The sequence below is a fragment of the Nomascus leucogenys genome, chromosome 10 (genome assembly GCF_006542625.1).
Source record: "Nomascus leucogenys isolate Asia chromosome 10, Asia_NLE_v1, whole genome shotgun sequence".
Taxonomy (NCBI): domain Eukaryota; kingdom Metazoa; phylum Chordata; class Mammalia; order Primates; family Hylobatidae; genus Nomascus; species Nomascus leucogenys.
The window spans coordinates 7,094,155-7,116,759 of NC_044390.1; the positions used below are offsets into that span (position 1 = coordinate 7,094,155).

The 22,605-nt window shown below is 43.8% G+C and overlaps 1 pseudogene; it reads right to left on the reverse strand.

Moving 5' to 3' along the window:
* Positions 1-13,031: 13,031 nt before the first annotated feature.
* LOC100597616 overlaps positions 13,032-22,605 on the reverse strand; it is a 95,481-nt pseudogene continuing 85,907 nt past the window's right edge.

Genomic DNA, 22,605 nt, shown 5'->3' on the forward strand with positions numbered 1-22,605 from the left:
AACTGACTGGCCAAGGGTACCTGAGAGCAGATTCATCTTTCTGGGATGGGCACATGAACCAAGTCCACAGAGAGTCATCAGTGAAACCAGAAAGACTCTTCTTAATCTCCATCAAGAACTATTAATGTCAAGCAAACTGGCCACTGGACTTTAGGTGTGTCCTGACCCAGAACATTCTTTCCCTAAAGGCATGCTACAGGGGAAGGCACAGAAGACATTGCTTGGTGGGTACTTGGAATCAGTACCAGGGTGTGAGTACTGTGCTTAGTGACACGGTTTCTGCTTTGTGCTCTTCCTCGCCAGAAAAATACTTGCTCTAGGGCTCCTTGGGCAGTGTCCGCATCTGCCTCAGTGGCTCCCCTTTTCCATACTCCTGGGGTCAGTCAATCCCACTTCTGAGTCACAGTTTTCTGGATGTGTCAACAAAGGGATGCACTTATATGCTATCCTTGCCATCATTCCCCCCTTGTGTGCATGGCAGACATTACTAATTGATTGTAGTGCTCTTTCCTGCTAGACTCAGAAGAAGTCTCAAAAATCCTTCTCTATGCGGCACTCCAGGGAACCAGTCATTTGACTGGAATTGGCATGTTGAATGTAAAAGACTTCTCTCCCTGGGTCATAAGTTTGGTTAGAGTCTATCCTTGCTTATGATGACTTACATACCGATGTTCCTTTTTATTCCCAGAGGGCAAGTCCAAATTCTTGGTGGGGAGCATGACTGCCCTTCATGTACAACTTCCACGAGATAGTTACCATTTTACTAGGACCTTCAACGTTTTCACTTATTCATTCTGTGAATATCTGTGGGGAGCTATTCAGTGCCAGGTTCTGGGTCTTACTGATGAACACTGCTGTCCTGAGGCTTAGGGTTGAGAGGCCAGAACCTAGGAATGGTTCTTAAGATAGAAACTTGAAGCAGACCCACTGCAGAGCCCATACTGGGTTCCAGTGCTCCCCCAGGGGCAGGCACCTGTTTTCCTCAAGGTACAGCTTGTCCTTTGAAACTCTGGCATCCAAACCCATTACAGATGAGTTCCTTTCAGATTATAAATTTTATTTTCTCCTTTGAGTTTTGTCCCCAGGGGGCCCATTCTTATTTACAAAACTATGCAATGGTGCCTGAACTTGGTTCCTGGAACACAAGGCTTTTAATGAAGTGACAATCACATGACCCCTTGCCTTCCAAAGAAAACCACAGAAGGAAAGGTGTTTAAATATTCTCCCAATATCCCAATAAATGTCTGTTATAATGTATTAAAATAAGGAGAGGAAGCAATGAGTCCACTCCACAAGTCAAAAAGTAGTAGGACAAACAAACAAACAAAATCCCTTAGGAGGAAGTGAATAACCTAGAAGGAACAGAGCCTGTTGGAAGGGCAGGATCAGCTTAGTGGGTTAAAAATAGCGGGAAAGCAAGCACTGCTGCCGCGCCTCCTTTGCCTGCCTCCTCCCTGTGGACGAGACAATATGTTAAGGCTAATGGGTTAGGGAAAGTTACTGCACAGGAAACTCTGTCTGTCATCCGCTCTGAGTTCCCACTGTGTAGTTCCTGCTTCCTATGCTAGGGAGAGGCCAGCACTTCGCCTGTGTCCTGTGGTGTTCTTCTGTTGACAGGTGACGTGGGGCTCAGATATTTGCAGCTGGGGTCCTCTCTACCAGTTTCTTCCTCTCACTTCGTTTGAGAAAAGTTTGTCCTTGGAAATGATGGGTATTTAGAAGTGGCCTACTTTCATGTCAAGGAAGAAAGTAAGAGAGAGAGAGAGAGGAGAATGGAGGTAAAGGAAAAGCAGAAAGAGGCATTATAACAACATTAAGGGCTTGGGGCAAGGGGTCCGACCTGGGTTAGAATTCTGACTTTGCCATTTACTAGCTTTGAGTTGCTGGACATGCTATTTAACCTCCCCAGGCTTCAGTTTCTTCCTCTATAAAATGGAGATAATTATTGGTCACAAGGAGTTGTAAATGAGATGAGAGCAAAAAGCCTGGGGGGCAGCAAGGACTCAAAAATGGTGTCTATCACAATCACGATGTCACGCTGGTGCTGTTGCTATTGATAATGGTGACACTGGCGACCACCTCTTGGGGCTTTGGTTTTGTTATTTATGAGTGACTTGGACCAGGCAGTCCATGAAATCCCTTCTGAGAGTCCACACTTTCATGTTGAAGAGCAACAAGACATGGTAGGTTTAAAATAAAAGACAAGCATGATTGACATTTGAATAGTACATCAGGCTTGCAAGTCACTTTTATATACATTTTCATTAGAACCTCATAGCAATTCAGTGACTAGTGGTAATGACTCCAGTTTACAGACAAGGAAACTGAGGGTCAGAAAAGTCAGGTGATCGACTTGACTTGATTGACTCAAGGTCATGAGGTTACAAAATGGTGGAATCAAGACCTATCTGTCCAACACGATACCAGAGTGCATTTAAGGTTCCCTGAACTGGCCTTCACATCTGCACTGCTGTGTTTCTGCTCATCCTCTTTCCTCTGCCTAGAACATTCTTCCCATCAAAATGTCCCTTCCCAAATTCTATCAGTGCCTCTTCTAGGCTTTGAGAGCATGTACTGTGTACACGTTGCATTTCATCCCCTATGGCTGTCCCCTTCACTGCATGGGCAGCCCTGTAAGACAGAACCCAGCTTTTGTTTATCTTTCCATTCCTAGTTCCTGTCACATCATCTGACGTGTCGTAGGTTATCCATAAATTTTCAACCAGTGAAATGTCTATAAATGATGCACATTGCCCATCAGCCTGGCTGGGCAAAGAGATATATTTGATGTGGTATAAAAATATTGGGAAATCAATCCATTTTTGAGATGACCTACATGAATCATCATTTAAAAAAATAAGACCTCAGTCTTTGAAACTTGTATAACTTTTTTTTTTTGAAACCCATTAAAAATGACAATCCCCCTTCTTGGAAATTTTGGTTGGTCACTGTTTTCAAGGTGGCATTCAGAACCAAAATTACATCTGAAGGGCTAAATTAGATGAATATCATTCGATTCCAGGTAGACCACAAACAGAGACCAACCCAAAATGATGTGTTGTGAGTGATGTGTTTGATGGAGACCTTACTTCTTTAAGGTCTGTTTTTATTTCTTTCTCATCCTGGGCTTATGGATCATTTATTTTATCCCCCGAAGGCTCAGTCTGATGGTTGTTTTAGAGTACTCTGATAAGATTTTAAATGTCACAGCTCTGTGGAGGAGGAGGCATTTCAAGGTTAATGAGAACCCAGACCACACTGAGTGTAAATCCAGCCTTTGGATTGACAGCCATGGGTGACAGAGACTGGAAATGCCTATGCACAAATAATGGATGCAGTTTGACCTTTACCTGTTGAAGCAAATGAGCTGACTCATTCTGAGCTAGATAGAACTCTGCTGGGATTAAAGTTTCAGGAAGATCAGCTGGTGATTAAGTTGTGATGGTCAGAGCCCAAGAATCCGAGAGCCAGAAGGGACCTTGAGGGATCTCTTGTGTATATATATATATATATGTGTGTGTGTGTGTGTATTACATGTGCATATACATATGTATATTTGTGTATATATAATACATATATGTGTATGCATGTGTATTGCCATCTCATCCCCTCTATGCTTAAGGCATTTAAGCGTAGAAGGATTTGCAGAGATATACTCAAGGAATTTGTGAAACCCATGAAATTGTGTGCAAAATGTAGTGTGCATATGTACAATTTTCACCATCTTCTCAAACTAGGTCCCTGTATGGTGGATCGTTTCTTCCCCATTCTTTTCTTTTTTTTTTTTCTGTTTTCTTTTTTTCTTCCCCATTCTTTATTTACTGTTGAGGAGAAGGAATTTTTATTTTACTCCCCAGAAGCATACAGCACGGGAACATTCCCTTGGCCACCTGGCTTACTCCTCCCGGGGGGCATTTCTCTGGTTAGGGAAGGAACTGAGAGTGCTTGGGTCAAGGGGTTTCACTTCTAAGTGCCTGCTTGGCTCCTCTCCAGCTGCATGAGTGTGTGATCTGTGTGGCTGCACAGGGCACTGTGTTCAGAAGGGCCTCATGCTTGGTTTAATACCCTGCTGTTGCCCTTTTGAAATTATTAACAACTTTTGAACAAGGGGCTCCACGTCTTCATTTGGCACTGGTCCTTGAAAATTGTGCTGCCAGTCCTGCCTGAGAGGGCACATTGTCATCTGCTCTCCTATAAGGGGAAGGCTCTGCCCTTGCGAGGGGAGGCCTGACGTTTTGGAGGAGTAAATTTCAATTTACAAGGGATGTTTTAGGAAGCCCTTTTGACTATAGAACCAAGGTTTGCTCTCCCCCTACCTCCATTGGCATGGTGGGTGTTTGAGAGGCAGCGCTGCATGGTGGTTATAAGTGTGGGCCACTGCTGGGTACAAATCCCAGTTCTGCCACCCTCTAGGTATACGACCGTGGGCAAATGATTCAACTTCATGTGCCTCAGTTTCCTATCCTGTAAAGCTTGGGTAACACTATTAAATGACTTAACATATCTAAGTACTCATGGTTCCTAGAACATAATGTTATTAATAATAGCTATTATAATTTTATCACCAGGACTCCTGTACCTTACTTATTACTTGATTTGGAATTCAGAAGGGGAAGACAGGGAGTGACTTATGGGGCTCTCTAAAACCTCAGCAGCCCCTGTGTCTTGAAACAGATTAAGAATTGCTGTTATTTATTTATTTTTTTTGAGACAGGTTCTCACTCTGTTGCCCAGGCTGGAGTGCAGTGGTGCGATCTTGGCTCATTGCAGCCTCCGCCTCCTGGGTTCAAGCAACTCTCCTGCCTCAGCCTCCCAACTAGCTGGGACTACAGGCATGAGTCACCATGCCCAGCTACACTGTTAGGTTTTTAAAGAATAGTCTGTCCCTGCCCTCAAGGAGCTTGTAAATTCATAATCTAAAAACTGACACTCTGGGGTAACAGGGGATAAGAACTTTATAAGAGTTAAAAAATAAATCCTTTAGGCTCAGCCAGTGACAGATGAACCCCTCTCATTAAAAGAAGACTCTTTTATCCCATCTTTGTAACATCCTCCAAGGGTACATGGATGGGTATTCTCCTTCCCTAGACGATAGCTGCAAGCATGCGTCTGAGAGGATGATGTATTTATAAGAGATTTGGTTTTCAACCCAATAAATCAGGCCCAGTGCAGTGTTCAGGCAGAGCTGTGAGCCTGTGACTGGCTTAGTAATTGTCTAGAATCATCTTGATTGTTCTCTGAACTCCGAAGGGGAATGATTATTCTTTCACAGCATTTTTGACCTCAGGAAGCTTATGTGCTAGTGAGGCAACCAAAATATAGGCAAGGATTAAGCAGGGTGTGCAAGGGATAGGGACGTGGGCAGGAGAGGGGGTACTTTAGCCAACAGGGAGAGCTTCACAGAGCAGTTGAACTCACCTAAAGTAAGAGTAGAGTTTCCAGGGCAGATGTGTAGGTGCAGAGTATGTGTGTGTGTGTGTGTGTGTGTGTGTGTGGTGTGTGTATGTGTGTGTGTAATGAATCTTTTAAGACAAGAGGAATTTAAAAATATTAATATGCAGCTATAGCTTGTTCTCATGGTGGTGATTGCTTTCATTTCGGACTCATCGGCGCTGTAAATGAAAATCTTAATTTAAATACTCTTCCCAACAAAGACTCCCCTGCCCTTCTTTTCTCCCTAGAATGCCTTTATTTCCTTTAAAACCATCCTTACTTGTGATTCACATCTGATTTAACAAAATTTCTCCCCGGGAGTTTATCTCTGGTAAATAGTTTTCTAGAAGATGATGAAGGCATAAAGATCTGAGAAGCCCCAAATGGCTTTGAAGTGCTCTGAGTGTAGATGCCGTGGGGCGGAAGTGGGAAGGAAGAAAGGAAGGATGACTCAGCAGAGAGAGGCCCGGTGTGAGCAGCAGACAACGCCCACAGCTGAGCCCTCAACAGGAGGCCACTCACAGCTTGGAAGGCAAGCCTTTGGCTTCTGCGGGGTGGACTTTGTGAAAAGACAAAGAAGAAATGCCTCAAAATAGCTCCCAGATTAGGACTTAGAACAACATCTCTGCTGAAACCCTGTGTTTACGAGTAAAACCAGTGACGGGGCCCTACTGTACTGAACCTGCAAGAAGTTTGCTAGGTATGAAGGTGTCCTCCGCTAGTGAGGAGACCTCAGTTTTGTCCCTGTGCTGCTGTGGACTTTGTGACTTAGGGCAAGCCCTCTATTTTCTCAGGTCTCAGTTTCCACATCTGCGAAGCGGTGTCCCTGTCTCACAGCAATCCCAAATGAGATGTTTGTAAATTGTCAAGAACTTTGGATGTTGTTTTTCCACCTCATTATAGATTTACTCTGCACCATGCAGCATGTTCGGAAGCTACCTGAAAAAGAAACTAGACCAAATTCAACAAAAAGCAAAAGAAAAACGGGGATCTCTTTGAAGCCAAGTAAGAACTTGGAGAGCTTGTAACTGTGATCACCCCTACAGCCAGAAAGCCTCAGGAAAATGGCAGAAGCTCTGTTTAGGGGACCACAGGCCTGTGTCAAAACAGACAGAAATGGTTTCTGTTGAAATTATGTATCAGTGCTACAGTAAGGATGCCTGCCTCCCTTCCTCCCTTCCTCTCTTCCTCCCTTCCTCCCTCCCATTTCTTGTCTGTTATATGGTGGGCATGGTGCTAAGAAAATGTGGGAGTTCACAACCCAAAGTGGGGAGAGATCTTTAAACCTGCCGCCATGACACAAGGCAGAAATAGCTGGAATGGGAATTGAGGGGTCTAGGTGCAGCTGGACACCAAGGAAGGGGCTCCCAAGACTGATGGTGGCAGTTGAGGAGTTGTTCCTTTCATTTCGGTCTGTTTATTAAGGTTTGAGTTCATATTTTGTTTGCGCATGTTTGTTTATTTCTGTATTTACTTTTTGAGATGGAGTCTCACTGTGTCGTTCAGGCTGGAGTGCAATGGCGCGATCTCGGCTCACTGCAACCTCTGCCTCCCGGGTTCAAGCAATTCTCCTGCCTCAGCCTCTCGAGCAGCTGGGATTACAGGCGTGCACCACCATGCCCGACTAATTTTTGTATTTTTAGTAGAGATGGGGTTTCACCATGTTGCCCAGGCTGGTCTCAAACTTCTGACCTCAGGTGATCCGCCCGCCTCGGCCTCCCAAAGTGCTGGGATTATAGGCATGAGCCACCGCTCCCGGCCTGTGTTTGTTTATTCAGTATTTATTTGTAAAGTGTTAGAAAATGGCTTTATACTGTTGACCTGGTGGACCACATCTGACCTTCATTTTGCCGGAACATACACGGATACCTGACTTTTGAGATCTTTTCTGACAAAACTCTCTCCTTGGTGCAAGATGCAGGGAGGATGCTTCCCTTTGGCCTAAAGTATACAGTGCTTGCATGGGTTTAGGAATAGTTCACCAAACCCTGGTCTTTGTCCCAACATACCCCTGTTCATTTTATGCTAATTCAATTCACTTCACTTTACTCCAACTCAATTACATTTTTTTTTTTTTTTTTTTTTTTTGAGATGGAGTCTGGCTCTGTTGCTCAGGCTGGAGTGTGGTGGTGCGATCTCCGCTCACTGCAACCTCCGCCTCCCAGATTCAAGAGATTCTCCCACCTCAGCCTCCCGAGTAGCTGGGACTACAGGCACGCGCCATCACACCCAGCTAATTATTTGTACTTTTAGTAGAGACGACGTTTCACCATGTTGCCAGGCTGGTCTTGAACTCCTGACCTCAGATGATCCGACCGCCTCGCCCTCCCGAAGTGTTGGTATTACAAGCGTGAGCCACCACGCCCGGCCCAATTACATTTAATTAAACTCAATTTGGTTCAGAATATTTCTGAGCACTTGCAAGGCGCTTCAGGTCCAAGGACAACCAAAGCGCGGATCAGTTTCCTGGTTCTGACAGTCTCCATTGTGGCCACTGGGTGGCAGTGTGTCACACGGAATGTTCATTCCTTGGGCCTGCCGAGTGGCTCCTCCCCCAGGCCTAAGGCTCAGAGATTGTTGCCTCTTACTTGGATTTGTTTAATGTACACTTTCAAATTGAAGCGACAGCTGGTATTATAGCCGTGCGTGTGCAGTATATGTGCTTAATTATACTGTGGAATTAAATTCAAAAGGGTGAGAATGTGGTTACATGTCTATGTTTCCAAAGCCGGTTCGAGTTCGCAGCTTCTGCCTGGGGCTCAGTCAGGGATGAGGAAAGTGGAGAGGAAGCCGAGGGAAGCCTCAGACCCAGCGGCAGGTGGCATCAAAAGGAAACTCTGCAAATTTGGCTTCCTGGGCCACCTACAGCCACAGCCCTGAGGTTCCCTTCCCTGCCTACCTGCTGCCTGGGGGTTTTTCTGGAACGGCCAGATTTTTATTATTTGTTTTTTTCCAGTATCATGGGCATAAAATGGTATCTAAATGTGATTTCAATTTTGTGTTTCCATTTTACCTGTGAGGCTGAACATCTTTCCACAAGTTCATTGGCCATTCCTTGTGGAGTAAATGATGGTCTCATTTTTATCTGCTCAGATTTCAATGTACCCATTGTTAGTTTTTTTTTTTTTAAACAAATGTTCTTACATAACAAAGCCTGTCCGTGATATTTTTCATACCAGCTAAGCCGCTTTTGGCCTCAAGTTACAAAACACCCAACTAACAATAACTTAAATAACAAAGATAGCCAGGCTCGGTGGCTCATGTCTGTAATCCCAGAACTTTGGGAGACCAAGGCGGGTGGATCACCTGAGGTCAGGAGTCTGAGACCAGCCTGGCCAACATGGTGAAACCCTGTTTCTACTAAAAATACAAAAAAATTAGCTGGGTGTGGTGGCGCATGCCTGTAATCCCAGCTACTTGGGAGGCTGAGGTGGGAGAATCGCTTGAACCTGGGAGGCAGGAGTTGCAGTGAGCCGATACTGTGCCACTGCATTCCAGGCTGGGCCACAGAGCAACACTCTGTCTCAAAACCATAAACAGAAACAAAACAAATAAACCCCCCAAAACTCCCAAACAACAACAACAACAAAAAACAAAGACATAGAATCATCTCACAAAATAAGAATCATGGCTGTAGGTGGTTCCGGGTTAGATTTAGAGGTGGATGTAGACCCGGCTGTCCCTGTGTTTTTTTTTTCACCATCCTCAGTATGTTGGCCAGATCTCTTCTGGTGGTCCCAAGATCCCTGCTGCACTTTCAAGGAGCATGTTCTTATTCTACATAAGTAGGAAGCAGGAAGGAGGATGGCAGGAGCCAAAATTGAGCCTTTGCCTTCTATTGTTCTTTGACTAGGGATCACATTCTTTCTTAGAATCCTCTTGAAGTCTTGTCCTATATCTCATAAGCCAGAATTGGTCACATGCCTTTATTAGATGAATTGTTGGCAACCATAACAATCTACCTCGTGGGGCTGTACTGCACACCTAAGGTGGACGTTGCTGATGGAATGAGGCATTATAGATCCAGAGAGAAGGAAGGCGTATTAGATTTTAATTTATAATAACCCATCCAAGACCCTGGGTCTTAGACTGACAGATCCCAATACAAAGGTCAACATCTTGGAGGATTTCTAAAATTAGATTCTTGTTTACTCCTAAAATGAAGCTGTGTTCTTCCCTCTGGGGCTGCATGAGGTTAAGGGGCTCTCAAAAGGTGGTAGAAAAAACATTACTTGGAGATTTCACATTTCTGCATAGGAATTTACTAGGCTCTGATGTGTGTGTTTTAAAATTAAAACTAAGTCTTAGTGTAAGGTTTAGGCCAGTCTCAGTTCATCCATGGGAGCTGGGCAGATTGCTGCCCAAACAAAATCCAGTGGCATGGACAAAGGGGGAAATGGCTGTGGGTGGTAGCCAACTGTGCCTCCCTCTTCCCAAATCAAAAATAATCGGATAATTAGTCCACTGTCCCGCTGTTTCCCCCATGGCCTGCTTCACAGCTCTCTCCCTTGGACTTCCCTCCACCACTCTTCTTTGGTGGGTCACTTTTCTAAAAACCATGTCTTCCTCTTTTTGCTTTCTCTCTCTGCTTTTGCAAAAGCCTAATCCTTCAGTAACTTCCTAAGAGATAATGCATAGGAGATACAAGCTGAACCTTGCTTGTGTGAGAATGTCAATATTCTATCTTCACATTAGACTCATCATTTGGTTGGAATAGAATGCTAGGCTTCAAATAATTTTTTTTTTTTTTTTTGAGACCGAGTCTCACTCTGCTGCCCAGGCTGGAGTGCAGTGGCGTGATCTTAGTTCACTGCAACCTCTGCCTCCTGGGTTCAAGCGATTCTCCTGCCTCAGCCTCCCAGGTAGCTGGGACTACAGACATGCGCCACCATGCCTGGCTAATTTTTGCATTTTTTTTTTTTTTTTTTTTGAGATGGAGTCTTGCTCTGTCCTCCAGGCTGGAGTGCAGTGGCACGATCTTGGCTCATTGCAACCTCCACATCCCCATTCAAGCCATTCTCCTGGCTCAGCCTCCTAAATAGCTAGGATTACAGGCACATACCACCATGTCTGGCCTAATTTTTGTATTTTTAGTAGAGACAGGGTTTTGCCATATTGGCCAGACTGGTCTCAAACTCCTGGCCTCATGTGATCCACCTGCCTTGGCCTCCCAAAGTGCTGGGATTACAGGTGTGAGCCACTTCGCCCGGCCCAAGTAATCTTCTTTCTGAATTTTGGAGTCATTGCTCCATTATTTTCTTATTTCCAAAGTCTAGAAGTCCACAGTCATCCAGATTCCAGATCCTTTGATGAAAACCCTACTTCTATTCTCAAAAGCTCTCCAATTCTCTTTATCTCTGGCCTTCCGGAATCCACAGGGCTATACTGTGGTGTTGAGCCCACATAGAGCTCTCTCAGCAGAGACTTCTACCTACAGTCCTGGGTAATGTGCTTGTTTTATGCCTTGAATAGTTCCCTTACCTCCATTTTTCTTTGTGACAAATTCCTGGAACTCCTGTTGGTCGCATGGTAGACTTCCTGGATGAACCCCTTGGCACTCATCATTTTTTGGCCAAGTTCTCCTCTCTTTATCTCTTTGTTTTACTTTTTGTGAGATTTTTTGGCTTGATTGTCAAAACTCGAGTTGTTTATTTGCTTTCATGGTCTTACTAAGAGCTCATTTTTTTTCAATAGATTCCCTTTTGCAGCATCATATTTTATGTATGAAAATATTGCCTTGAGGATTTATGTTTTTTGAGATTTTCTTCGGTTTCTTGAATTTTCTGTTGTCTCTAGGTTCCTTTTGTTTTGCTTTGTTTTTAGTATGTTTTCCTGTCCTAAGAGAAAGGAAAGCATACTAAAAACAAAGCAAAACAAAAGGAACCTAGAGACATTGGTCTGTCCAGATTCATGAAGCAGGCACTAAATGTCAGTTGGAGGCTCTGAGTGTGTGGATTGGGTTTGTTGACAGGAGGGCCTTATGTAGGATGTTTGGGGCATAGGCTAACCTTCTGATGAAATACTCCAAAATGTCAAAGTATGTAGGCCTTTACTCTAGCCCGTTTCCAATTTGGTCTTGATACTACCCAACAGTGGATCTCTGTAGCATCAAGTTTCTGCCTTGTTGATTTATTCATATTCTGTAAGGTACCAAACTTCCTTAGGCCTCAGTTCCCTTGTCTATAATCAGATGGAATTGGGCTAGGTGACCTCAAATGACTCTTTCTACTCTACGGTTTTATAATATGATTCAAGACAGAGATTAGTTAAGAGATGGAAGCATATTAGAGGGAATCAACTATGCTAAAATATAAAAATCCTTTGAAGCTGTCAGGAGATAGGCTTCTAGAATCTAATAAAAATTTTGACTCATTGGAGACCTGACTCAATGGGAGATAATTAGAAATAAACTTGGGAGGGAGGATTCAAGGAGGGCTAATATTTGTGGCAGCACCTTAATTAATTTTGCCTATGCCCTTGGGATGCTGAAGTCACCGATTTTGCAGTCTACCTCATGGGGCTGTATTGCACACCTAAGCTGGACGTTGCTGATGGAATGAGGCATTATAGATCCAGAGAGAAGGAAGACGTACTAGATTTTAATTTATAATAACCCATCCAAGACCCAGGGTCTTAGACTGACAGATCCCAATACAAAGGTCAACATCTTGGAGGATTTCTAAAATTAGATTCTTGTTTACTTCTAAAATGAAGCTGTGTTCTTCCCTCTGGGGCTGCATGAGGTTAAGGGGCTCTCAAAATGTGGCAGAAAATACATTACTTGGAGATTTCACGTTTCTGCATAGGAATTTACTAGGCTCTGATGTGTGTGTTCTAAAATTAAAACTAAGTCTTAGTTTCAACTCTATTTGCTTACTTAGACTGTCAGTTCCTGCAAAATTGGTGCCTGCATCCCTCCTTTTAATGTACCACTCACACAGTGCGTGTAGTTTGTGTTTATTACATATTCCAGTAAATGCATATATTGAGATCCAAACATGCCATAGAAAACTGCTTCCTTTTCAATCTGGGGCTGGACGTGGTGGCTCACGCCTGTGGTCCCGGCACTCTGGGGGGCCGAGGCGGGTTGATCACTTCGGGCTAGGAGTTCGAGACCAGTCTGGCCAACATGGCGAAACATATGAAAAATACAACAGACAAACCAACCAACCAACTCAGTGACAACAAAACAGGTCTATCCTGGAGTCATACTCTAATTTTTTCTATTTTCCTCCCTTTCTGATCCTTTATCCCACTTTCTTTTTCTTCCTCTTCCTTCTCCTTCTTCGTCAAATAGAGGATTGAGTTATTATCACTGATCCATATAAAGTCCCTCTCTCATTTATTTTGATTCCCACTCCCCATTTCTATTCCCCGTCTTCCCATGTGCAACCTTCCTAATATGTTTGATAAGCATCTTTTTGTTTGTATGTATTTTTAGAAAATGTTTATTGTTTTTGTGTGCAAAAAAAATTAATAATAAAAAAAAAAGAAAACTGCTTCCTTTTTTTCCACCTCTAACTCACAATGAAAATCTATAGGTTGCCCTTCAAGTTCAGCGTGTTCTAAGCAGGCTGAGGATCAGAACTGGGGCTAGTTTAAAAGATGAAGGTACTTTCAGCACCATTTGACGGAATTCCAATGTCACAAAATTCCTCGAGGAATAACATCTTGGACAATACTCCTCCCTTCGGCGGAGTGACTTGTCTTGCAGTCACCTCAATATCATATTGCCTGAGTAGAAATATAGCTAACCTGTCATAATGTATTTACACAGAGTGCAGGAGAGAGTGATGATGGGGGAGACATTTAGGGGAGATTTCCTGGATTTACAATATTGATTTTTGTTCTTTGTATGTGGAAGAAATTAACATCCTTCCTCCTGGAAATATGTTCTCTGTAATGAGCCTGGTTAACTTCATGAAATACAACTTACCAAGTTAGTGTTTGCCAAGGAGGAGGACTGTGTTGAATTCAGGGAGGGACTGGTCTCACTTCAGGAAGGAGCTGTATTAAATTGCAGTCGAGGGAGGGGAAAGCTTAGGCTGCCTTGGGTCCTGGCAACATTGACAAAAGACAAGTCTTAGTTAGGAAAACTTGTTTAAGAAATCATTAGGGAGGGCTGGGCATGGTGGCTCATGCCTGTAATCCTAGCACTTTGGGAGGCCAATGTGGGCTGCTCACCTGAGGTCAGGAGTTTGAGACCAGCCTGGCCAACATGGTGAAACCCCATCTCTACTAAAAATACAAAAATTAGCCGGGCGTGGTGGCACGTGCCTGTAATCCCAGCTACTTGGGAGGGTGAGGCAGGAGAATTGCTTGAACCCGGGAGGCAGAGGTTGCAGTGAGCCAAGATTACACCACTGCACTCCAGCCTTGGTGACAGAGCAAGACTTTGTCTCAAAAAAAAAGAAAAGAAAAGAAAAAAAAATAATTGGAGACGAGGGATTTGCATTACAGCACAGAGTTAGGGGCTGCTTTTTATGTTTGTGTTTTAATAGAACAATTCATTCATTCATCTATTCAACAGACATTTACTAAGGGCTAGACACTGTCTTCATCATTCAGGGTGTGAGGAGTTGCTTTTAGGGAGCTTACAAACCAGAAGAGGAAACCAACCAAACCATTTTCTTAGCAGCCGAGCCTGGAGACTTGAACTCAGGAAATTCAGAATCTCCCAGAAGCTTTATAAAATGGGAAACTTAGTTTTGGAAAAGCCTAAATCTGTATTTCACCTTTAGTTCTCTGGTGACCCCAGCACATTATCTGGCTTGCACTTTGAAATTAGTCCTTCTAAAAATGCATCTTTCATCATTTTCCCCATTCTTAGGGATCTAGAGTGGCTTCCTATGTTGTCTGTTGCACTCGAGCTCAAAAGCTTATGCCTGAGTTTTAAGTCTGCTCATAATTTAGCTTATCTTCCTTTCTGGCTGCATGAGTATAGTCCCCTGGGGTGCAGATTTTGTCTCAAGATTGCTCTCATCAGCTGGTACCCTCTCATAGAGTCTTCAGATTGCTAAACTGTTGGTAGATAGCTGCTGTCCCAGGAGCACTGTCACCCCCCAAACCAAGGTGTGCCTTTGCCTGGGACTTATCCATCTGTCCGCAACCCAGCAACTAAACAAGGGTTAACAGCTGGCAACCAGGAAGCACCAGCCTCATCACTGTGTGCTCTGCTCCATCTGAGCCCCAGCCAGACAGCTAGTGAAACACTTTGTGTACACCGTGCACAGACCCAGGGAACGCACTCTGTACTCTTTCCACCTTCCCTGCTTGCTCCTTTTTTTCTGTGTTTGTTTAGGTGCTTTCCGTTTTTCAAGATCGAATGTAGCAAACAAGTTATCTATGCAGTTAATGATGATTTATTGAGGGCCTACAAAATGGGCACAGTGGTACAAAACAGACATTGCCAGACCTTCATGGAGCCTAGAGTTCAGATGGAGGAAAGAAGTTACATCAAACAGTCATGTAAATCAGCATAAGTTGTGTGGTTTGGGCCATGCAGGCAGTACCCTGGGGGAGTGGTAGCAGGGCATTAGGGTGGTGGAGTCTGTGGGAATTCTCACCTCAGTGTCTGGCTGGGACTTTGCACCTGGGCCCTGGACCTGCACTGCAGATGGGGACAGGGAGGTCAGAGAAGTTTTCCATGCAGTCCTGGCCTTTGGGCTGAGGTCTGAGTAGATGTTAACTAGGTCTATAGGAGGAAAGGGAGTGTCATTCAGCAGGAGTGGCATGTATAAAGTCTCTTGGGTAAGAGAAGTATTGTGCACTTCAGTAATTGACAGTAGCCAGTGTGGTGGCCTGAAAGTCCCATTTCTCCCATGGACTCCTCTCTCTAGAACTCAGAATTTTATCCTTATAGCCTTTTTTTTTTTTTTTTTTTTGAGATGGAGTCTCGCCCTGTCACCCAGGCTGGAGTGCAATGGCGTGATCTCGATTCACTGCAACCTCCGCCTCCCGGGTTCAAGTGATTCTTCTGCCTCAGCCTCCCAAGTAGCTGGGATTACAGGAGCATACCACCACGCCCGGCTAATTTTTTGTATCTTTAGTAGAGATGGGGGTTTCACCATGTTGGCCAGGCTGGTCTTGAGCTCCTGACCTCGTGATCTGCCTGCCTGGGCCTCCCAAAGTGCTAGGATTACAGGTGTGAGCCACTGCACCTGGCCCCTTATAGCCTCTTATTTATTCATTTGTAAAGAGATTGATGGCTTCAACAAGCAATAATTTGGGGCCTATTGTGAACTGTGCAAGGCACAGGGAATACAAAGCCTGCTACAAGTGCCCACAGTACTTTTTCCTTTCCCTTTATGCTCAGTCCACTTTTATTTTATTATTTTATTTTTTTAGAAATGTGGTCTTGCTCTGCCACTCAGGCTGGAGCACAGTGGCGCAGCTACAGCTCATTGCAGCCTCGACCTCCCAGGCTCAAGTGATCATCCCACCTCAGGCTCCTGAGTAGCTGGGACTACAGGTGCACACCCCCATGCCCAGCTAAGTTTTGTATTTTTTGTAGAAAGGGGGTTTCACCATGTTGCCCAGGCTGGTCTCAACCCTTGGGCTCAAATGATCCTCCTGCCTTGGCCTCCCAAAGTGCTGGGATTACAGGCGTGAGCCACTGCACCTGGCCTCAGCTCACTTTTAAATATTGTCTATTGCTTATTACCCCTTTCTTGTACCCCATCAGAGGCTATAAGTTACGTTCTGAAGGGACTGTGTTCTAGAGTATCCTAGATACTGGGGGACAGAGCCTGGCACGTAGAAGATGTTCAACATATGTTTGTTGAATGAATATGGTGTTGAATTAAAGCCTGATGAAGCATGGTTGTGACCTTAAGGATCTTACATCTGGCAACAGCTTAGCATACGACTCTGCATTGTTCTTTAATTGCTTCATGTGCAAGGCCTCTCCCACTAGACTGTGAGCTCTCAGAGGGCAGGACCAGTCAGTTAGGAATTGGCTGTGAAGCATTAGTCTAAGACTTTATAAGAAGGAGAGGATATGATTTGTGTTAGAATCTAGCAGATGGACAGAAGTTTGCAAAATAGAATCCATCATGATAAAATGAAGCCTTTTGAAACTTCTAGGAAAAATAATTTTGAGAGTTAATAGTAATAGTAATTATAATAAAGTTTAACTCAATTCTCTCAGCACTATGGTGCTGCTTCTGTGAATTCTTGGCTTTACAGTACAGGGTTCTGTATTTATCGGGATTGAGGAAGGTATGTAGCCTGCCAGGTAAGCACCATCTGTACTTTATTTTTTGACATTTGAGAAGCACTGCAGATAGACCCAATCTCCATCCACTTCCCATCTCAGCTTCCTGGGTCACTGCCTGAACTCTCACATAGAAAAGTGACACGAAAAGCTGGTGGGGTTATTATTACCTCTATCCAATGGCTTATTGCCTCCATTAAAGAAAAATGGGTCTGAGATGGGATCCTCCACCCAGGGATCTGAGGAGGCTAGCCTCAGGCCCAGGGGAGGGGCAGGGGTCATTTTTTACCACAGTGAGCCTGACGCAGGGAGTTCTTAGAGGGAAAACTCGTTAGCCACAGAATGAAATTCTATCTGGGGCTTCGCAGCTCTGTAATAACCCCTCCAGTGACCTCACCCAGATGCATAAGTCCGCTGATGCAAGCTGGCCAGTTTGGCCTTCTCTTCTGTGTTGTAGGCAACGGCTTCGGGGAAGAAAAGAGGGCGAGGTGCACGGGAAGAAATGAGCCCAAAGGAGATTGTGCCAATTACTGCACCTGTCAGTGTTCAACAACAGATAAAATTAATTCGGAAACCCAAACAGTCTGCAGAAAACCGAACACAATTATCTAAGAAATTAAGTTATACCGTTGCCATGACCTTTAATCAATCATCCAACCGTTAATGTTAATTTTGTGATCTAAAAATCATAGTTCTATTTGCATTTTAATGGCTGCTAAATGAGTGTCATCAGGAAGAAATAATGGCAGGGTGGCCTTTTGCTACAAATTCTTCCTTCCTAATGGTGATGCACAAAGCGAGGAAACGGGTGTTTGGAAAAGGTTTTGTTTCACCTCCCAGCAGATGTATGGAGCTGCCCTTCTTAAATGAAAAAACAAGCAATTCCCCACAAATACCACCACCTGTTGTTATAAATAAATCCAAGCTGTAAAATGGAACGAAAGCTTAATGGCAAAATCATTATGCACCTCCCACCCCCTCCCGTCAATCCTTCATAATAGCCTCTTAACAACTTGTTCCTCAGTCGTGTACCTTTTTAAGCTTTCGACCGCCATCAGGTCCCAGCCCTAACCAAGAGAAATGACCTGTGGATTTGTGGCTAAAAATAAAAAGTTACCAACCTCGGGGAGAATGATCACACGTCCATTTGCACGGTTTAAGTGGCTAGAAACTGGCTACGTGCCACTCTACACTTAGGGTTCCCTTTAATTCTTAATCCAGACATCCAGTGGCTTATTTTACAGCTAACGAACCTAACCTTCAGGTGGGAGCATAAAATCCTAATTAAATCAGGGCATCATGAGGTTATTGGCAGGCTGTCTATAATTCGGCAGAATCTTGCTTCTGTGAGTAGCGATAGGAAAATTATAAAACATTTGAATTGGAATGTTGTATCCTTTAATTATCCTCTTACCCATCTCCAAACTCTATTTCCCGACGGACTTTATCACTCCATCTATAAATATTGATTGTTTAGCAGGCCCGGGATATTATACTTATTAAAAATATTGCATTCCTCACCTGAAACTCAGCTTCTTTCCTTAAATCTCCGGTGAGAAGACTTAGATGAATTATTTCTTCTGATGAAAGAGGTCTTAATATTATAAATTGGGGGAGAAAAAAGCTTTAAAAATAAAGAGCTTCAGAGATTTTTTCTGAGTACAGGACACTCAGATAAGGAAGGGAGGGTAAAATATTAGAGATGGATGCTAACTTATTTTTTTTCCTGCAAGGGAAAAGTGGGGGGTGGGTAATGTTCCTGCAAAGGTTGCAAAACTCCATTTCATAAAAGATTTATTAGCAATGACAGAGGGAGATTGCTGAGTGGAACCCTGATAAATGCCTCGCCTTTTTTCCCCTGCTTTAAAATTATGGGTTCTGTCCATAAAGCACTGATTAATTCATATTCACTCAATGACATACCCTTTTTTTTCCTCCCCCAAGCAAAGACTGTAAGCATTTTACTTCAACAAACAGTACTCTGGGTGGGATGCATACTAATTCATTTAGCACTGGAACTCGCACCACAATTTATGCAGCTAATCACAGCAAAGCAGGAAAGACTCTTTTCTTTTACTGTGACAAGACCTGCCTACCTTTCAGCATTTTTTCCCCCTAAGGTATTATTAATCTCAAAACTTTACAAAATTGAAGACTTATCTAAGATCCTTCAAAACAGAGTAGCGTCAGATGTAGCAACTCCCCAAGAGAGAAATTTCTTTGCTTTTCTAAAAGACTGACTGCAGCAATTGGGAGTCCTTTCTTGTTTTAAAAAAATCCAGATAAGTAACTGGAATGTGTTCTAAATTTTCAGATTTAAAAATACAGTATTTATTTTGGAATACTGGAAGGTTCCGGAAGAGAAAAAATGGCAAAGGACCTTGAAGGAGGAGAGTAGATGTTGGGCCACAGATCAGGAGCCAGTGGTGGCCATTTGCTCAGGTTTACCTGGGAGAAACACGAGGGCAGTAAAACGAGATGGCCAGACCTCCCTCCTTCCGAAGGTTACCTTCATGCAGAGAGTCAGCAAGCATTTTTCCTTTTTTTCTTGAGACAGAGTCTCGGTTTGTCTCCCAGGCTGGAGTGCAGTGGCGTGACCTTGGCTCACTGCAATCTCTGCCTCGTGGGTTCAAGTGATTCTCCTGCCTCAGCCTCCTGAGTAGCTGGGATTACAGGTGCCTGCCACCACGCCAGGCTAATTTTTGTATTTTTAGTAGAGACGGGGTTTCACCATGTTGTCCATGCTGGTCTTGAACTCCTGACCTCAGGTGATCTGCCTACCTGGGCCCCCCAAAGTGCTGGTATTACAGGTGTGAGTCACTGAGCCTGGCCACATTTTTCAATTTTAATAAAGTTTTAAAATGAGAACAAAAATACATTTAAAGTATTGGAAAATATAGTGAATTACTAGCAAAAGAATGATTTTATCAGCTAGTACTGTGCTAGACACAAATCTGGATTAGTAAGAAATTTTCCACAGAAAAGGATCTCTTTAATTCTGGTTTGGGAAACAGGGGACTGTAACCTCCACGAGGGCAGGTACCATGTCTGTCTGATACTCACATGGCCCCGTGCTTGGCATATGGTAGATGCTCATTATATATTTGTTGAGGGAATGAAGTTCTAAATAAATATTAAACAACAGTGTATGTCCAAATTTGATTTTGGATAACTTTGATTTGAAAGACCTAAAGTATTGAAGCAGCGTTGTCTGGGGTAACACCTGAGGCTTGTTGTCTTATGCCAAGGAAATCAAAGACATGGACGCACCTGGAGTGAGGTTAAGAGCAGAGGTTTAATAGGCGAAAGAAAGAGAAAAGAGAATAGCTCTCTGCAGAGAGAGAGGGGGCGCCTGAGTGGGTCTGCTGGTTTCGTGGTGAAGTTGTGTCCAGGGGAAAAACATGTAGGATTCCTGAACCCTTTAACCAGGGTCTACTAAGGATCCAAGATCTGAAAACTGTTGTGATGAGACTACCACACTTTGAAGAGGCTGAGTTCCAATCAAACACAGAGTTTTATAGATGAAGTGGAGGAGGTGGTGTCTGATTAACACAGGGCCCAAAGATGGTTGGACCAGGTGTGCCATTTACATAGCCTGTGAAGAAGCTGGCCACCCCACCCTAGTCTTTTATTATGCAGATGGATTCTCTAGCTGGCGGCTCCATGTTGTCTGTTCCTTACTGAACATGTGGTTGACAAAGAAAAGGGAAGAGGGAGCCGCCATGTTGAACACGCCTGGCCCCCAGGTAGCCTTTTTCTATTGGCACAGCTGCTGATATTTACCTATGCAAGCTTTTAGCTTGCTTATCTATGCTTGCAGCTTGATTTTTCAGGCTTTTTGTTAGACAAGAAATGATTTTGGGGCTGCTTTTTTTTTTTTTTTTTAAGGAAACCTTACTGAGAACTCTCTTACCCTCCCTGTCTGCCTCAATAATTTCGTTTTAGCTCCCGTATCAGTATTGTCATGATCTAGGCCTTTGAGCGATTTCTAAGTCGTTTCATTAAGGTCTAGTTTAAATAGGTGGAGAATGGCTAGACACAGAGTTGCAGGGGAGGGGGGACAGGCTACAGTGGAAGATCCCTTCCACTAGGAATAACATCGACTTATTGAAAGTTTCTCTGTGACAACTATGGAACTAAATCTAATTTACCTCTTTCAGTCTTTACAACAACTCTGAGAGGTATGAGTTTTTATCGCTATTTTATAGTTTGGCTCAGAAAGTATCATAAGTGATTGATCAAGATCATACAGCTAGTAGGTGGCAGACCTGGGACTCAAAATGCTCCTTGTATGACTGCAGCCCTTGGGCTCATAAATGCCATGCTTTACTGTCTGGAGGCTAGGTCAGCCAAAGATGGGAGCCAAATGTAGCACATCCAGGGTTGGCACATAGGGATGTGAGTTTAGAAGATCTCTCTCAAGGAGTTGTGTCCAGGGGAAGAACGTAGGATTCCTGAACCTTTTAACCAGGGTCTACTAGGGATGCAAGATCTGAAAACTGTTGGGATGAGACTCCCACAGCTTTGAAGAGGCTGAGTTCCAATCAAACTGGCATTAGCACTGGGAAAGCCAGGAAAAAGTAGTCAGGGAGCTGGTGACAGGTGTTGAGAGACAGGAAAGGTAGCCATGGTGGCTGAGGCATAGAATTCTGCTTTCAGCGACTGGGAAGACTGAGGCTTTACAGTGGAAAAACTCAACATGTAAGCCATGGGGTTCAGCCCCTGGTGGACACAGAATTAATCAAGATGGACTCCATTAAGTCTCCCTGTTGACAGAGAGGTCAATCTATTTGTCTTAATTGGGGACAAAATTAGTACCAGGGCCTGGAATTGAACCTAAAGGGAATCAAGTTGACTCAGTTACCAGGGTTGGAAGGTATGATTCAGTGAGGGGTAGCCTATTTCATGTTTGTCTGACCTGAGGAAGTAGTCACATTAAATATAGGAGAATCAGATTCGTTTTTGCTAAAGTTAATTGAAATGTTGCTTATTTTAATCTTTCTTCTTTAATAGTAATGATAGCTTATGTTTATTTTGCATCTAATATGGGTTGGCAGCAGTGCATGGCACTTGGCTTGCATCTCTTTTAATCCTCGCAACAATTCAGGGTGATAGGCATTATTATCATCGTCTCCATCTTATGAATAAGTGAAATGAAGGCTTGGAAGGGTTCAGTCATTTGTGTAAGGTCACGAATCTAAGAAGTATGGAGGTCCTGAGTTAATTTTTGTGTAAGGTGTAAGGAAGGGGTGAGTATAGCAGGAGGTCTCTGGGGCCAGCATCTCCTCTCTTGAGCTAGGTGTACATATTTTGTTTAAAAATTAAAAAATAAAAAAATTTTAATTGACAAATTGTATATATGTGTGATGTACAACATGATGTTTTGGCATATATATAAACACTGTGGAGTGGCTAAATCAAGCTAATTAGCTTATCTATTATCTCATATGCTTAATTAAAAAAAATCATTTTGAGCTGAGTGAGGTGGCTCACACCTGTAATCCCAGCACTTTGGGAGGCCGAGGCGAGCAGATCACGAGGTCGGGAGTTGGAGACCAGCCTGACCGACATGGTGAAACCCCGTCTCTACTAAAAATACAAAAATGAGCCGGGCCTGGTGGCATGCGCCTGTAATCCCAGCTACTCAGGAGGCTGAGGCAGGAAAATCGCTTGAACCTGGGAGGCGGAGGTTGCAGTGAGGCGAGATTGTGCCACTGCACACCAGCCTGGGTGACAGAGTAGACTCTGTCTCAAAAAAAAATTTATTTTAAGTTCTGGGGTACATGAGCAGGATGTGCAGTTTCGTTACATAGGTACACGTGTGCCATGGTGGTTTGCTGCACCTATCAACCCATCACTTAGTATTAAGCCCAGCATGAATTAGTTATTTTTCCTTATCCTCTCCCTCCTCCCCACACCCCCCTACCCACAGGCCCCAGTGTGTGTTTTTCCCCTCT